Raw genomic sequence first — 3,903 nt, forward strand, 5'->3', positions numbered from 1 at the left:
GCGTGTATTTCTTTCTCTTACAGGTGGCTAACAGACAATCAAATAACAGAGATACCAGAAACTGCATTCTCCAGTCTGGTTAATTTGCAAAAGCTGTAAGTGTATTTTACTTCTAATCTTGCAAGTGAAAATAAAGAATAAGATTTCCCTCTGATAAACATGCACGATTAATGAAATACAATAATACACATTGACATTTGTAAAATAAAACATCTGGTTCCCTATCACATACACGCAAATATCAACAACACGTTCAATTTTCATTTCTAGTCAGTGAATTCTAGCAGCAAAATCCACCATATTGACATCGACCAATATTTAACATAATGCCGCCTATCGCATATTTCCAGTAATTTGTTTCGAACGTGTTTTAAATGAAGATATGTGATATAGATATATCATACAAGGATTTCTGTATGTTCCAAGACAGCCTTACTGGCTACCCTTACAGTGCTGATGCTAAGGCATATACAAATGAATCAGTTAGTGTGACTTGAGTTTTGAATGAGTGAATTCGATTGTTCTCTGTCGGTGTGAACTTCTCCATCTCTGTCATTGTATTGTATACGAATAAATGTCTGCAAATTGGGTGTATATTGTATAGTAAAGATCAACATTTGTTTCAATTCTTGGGAAATCAAAATAAATCATAATCATTACTGAACGAAATAATTCAAAGTTAACATACACCGAGAAAATCATAGTCATACCAATTTTTCAGAAACAAACAGTGTTTGAAATATACAGAATCAATATTAGTCTCTAGGAATCAGAATATAGTATATGTAGTACGATGTAAACAAAAACGATCCTTATTCCTTATAAATATGTCACATACAGAAAACTTTATCCCTATGGGAAACAAATTAAATCTAAATATACAGTAAATGAAATCAAACCTAGTGTACAGTACACAAAATCAAACCTAGTGTACAGTACACAAAATCAAACCTAGTGAACAGTACACAAAATCAAACCTAGTGTACAGTACACAAAATGAAACATAGTATATTGTACATTAAGTCAATCTTAGCGTATATTAAGCAAAATCAGTCTTAATGTATAACAAAACAAATCAGCCTTAGTCTATAGCATTAATTCTAGTGTAAAATACAAAATCAATCCTAGTATACAGTAGATAAAATCGTGCCTAGTGTATATGAAGCAATTTTTGTCCTAGTGTAAAGTAAACGAAATCAATCCCAAAACCAATCATAGTACATAGTAAAGAAAATTAATCCTAGAGTGTAGCAAAAAGAATTAATTCTAGTGTATAGTAAACAAAATCAACACTAATGTATAGTACATATAGACACTGGTCTAAAGTAAACAGAATTAATTATAGTATGTTGTTAACGATATCAATCTTGAAGGTTATATTAAATTAAAACGCTTCGATATTGACAGAGCAAAGAGTTAATGATGTTTAAGAACAACACCGCTTATTAAAAAAGTACAGAACTTAGAGGTGAATATTGTCTTTATTTAAACGCGTATTACCTTCGAAGTCGATTTACATACATGTTGGATGTCAATTGGAGGTTGGAATCCTGATTTTTTTGTATTCCCAAATAATTACATTTTCAACTGTTTTATCTTGTGTAACACTGTTACAAGCACTGTATATATATCCATATGGGGAAAACATAGGTCACGTGTATGAACATTTGTTAAAAGGGGGTTACAAGTGTTACTTTTACTAATGCAATATACATCTATTTAATATTTTCCTAACTACAAAAGTATATCAATAGATGAAATCAACATCACAAGAAGCATTTATGATTATATTTGTATTTCAAGCAGTGAATCTTCATCAATAATAAAAGCATTTCTGTAGAACACTGTCTTACTAATGTGTGTCTGAAATTCCGTCTCCTACACGCTGGTTACTGGTGGTGCGGAATTGTACCTATTACATGACGCTTTAGCAAAAACGTCATTCACAGGATTTTTGGCCGATATTTATAAGTCGTAATTGTGAATTGAGATCTACACACTGCACTACCTACATGTCACAGCAGCCATGAGTGCATGGTACCCTTTTCGAAGCACACCAAATCAAGTTTATATTGGGGTGTCAAAATGAGGCGTCGCTAAAATCATTTGACAAAAAATATCGAGTCAATAGAAGCGTTCAGTGAGCTCATATTTGCCAATATTACAAAGCGAAAGCAGAACCGTCGCTTCCCTTTATGCACTTCCACATCTTCTGCTATGTTAGTTCTTTCAGGAGATCCATCTGCGCCCTCTGCCCTGTGTATAGCTGATTTGCCTAAACTTGTCGACCATCAGTCTGGACTTCATTTCCCTCCACCAGAATCTTCTGTTAACTCAGTAATATCCACAGAATATCTTTCAAAGTCGATCTTCAAAAACTTCGTCTTTAACTTTCAAAGGTACATAAAAACTGTAACATTACAAACCCCCTTTCCCTGTACGTTTTCTAAGTTTTGTCTGACATTAGCAATTTAGACATGCGGAAAAGTTTTTGATTATATACTCCTGAGTTAATGTATACGTCTTTGTCTAACGTCTTAAACACTAGAAAGCTATCAAAATATGTGCCTTGTCCATTCAAGGATTCAGCAATGCAGCATTTATCAATAGCTATAATAATGATAATGTGTGGCATTTATATAGCGCATTGCATAATTTGTAATTACTCTAAGCGCTTTAATAATGTAAAATGTAAAACATGATAAAATTAACCAGAGCATAAAATATAACATCCAATAAAATAAAACAATTTAAACACTACGAGTTCATGCGACAAACCAGCCTATACTTTGAAAAATAATATATTACAAAACATGGTTATAATATTTCATAAAAAGATATGTTTTGAGGTTTGTTTTAAAACTTTTGACAGTGCCACACGAACGGATGTCTATCGGCAAACTGTTCCATAGTGTGACAGCTGTTACATCAAACCTTCGATCTCCATAGGTCTTTGTACGAAAGCAGGGTTTTTCTAGCAATCGTGAATTGCACGAACGCAAGGACCTTTTTGGTTCGTACACAGTGATGAGGTCGCTGATATAGATCGGTGTCAATCCGTTTAGTTCCTTGTATGTGTGTAGTAAAATATTGTATTGAACATGGGAATCAACCGGAAGCCAGTACAAGGACACAAGCACCGGTGATATATGGTCATACTATAATGTGTTTGTAAATTTAAACTCCTCTTTTGTTTAGATAATATCCATGTGTATCATATGTAATTAACACTGTGTAACGTATTTCCTTATACGCAAGAAGGCTATCAAATCTCGCGCCTTATCAACTCAAGGATTCGAGGTGTAATTAGAATAAAAACTTTTATTGATAAAATTAAATTGTCACGATCATAAGTAACAGTTGACAAGTGTTTCGCGCTTAATCTATATGATAGGTTGTTTGACTAAAATCCGGATGTTTACATGGAAAACTACAATGTAGAACCTGGGTGGTTGATAAATAAATGTCCGGGATATTTCATTACGCATACCTCCGATGTCATGCGTCCCACATGAAAACAAAGAAATCAACCAATGATAAGTGCTCAACGATATAGTACGTGATGTATGCTTAAAATCCACAACAGTGATCAAATCCTGAAAATGTTTACAACTGTCAACAAATATGTATTGTACACTACCAGTGTTTGTTACAATGCAATCGATAATAGAAATAAAAATATCAACAAGTCATTGAAAAATAATAGTATCCTTCCTGGTGACCTTTACATCAGCATCACCTCATCTACACTTTCTGACCGTTGTTGTGCCAATCATTTACTCTACATCGTTCTACTGAGGGAATTGTTGGCGCCATATTAAACAGGACGGATCTTTTGATTAGAGCAATCTCCTCTGGAACAGGGATCTCCACACTTGATCGTTTTATTGCAAAAGGTAAAAA

The sequence above is a fragment of the Ostrea edulis genome, chromosome 8 (genome assembly GCF_947568905.1).
Source record: "Ostrea edulis chromosome 8, xbOstEdul1.1, whole genome shotgun sequence".
Lineage (NCBI taxonomy): Eukaryota > Metazoa > Mollusca > Bivalvia > Ostreida > Ostreidae > Ostrea > Ostrea edulis.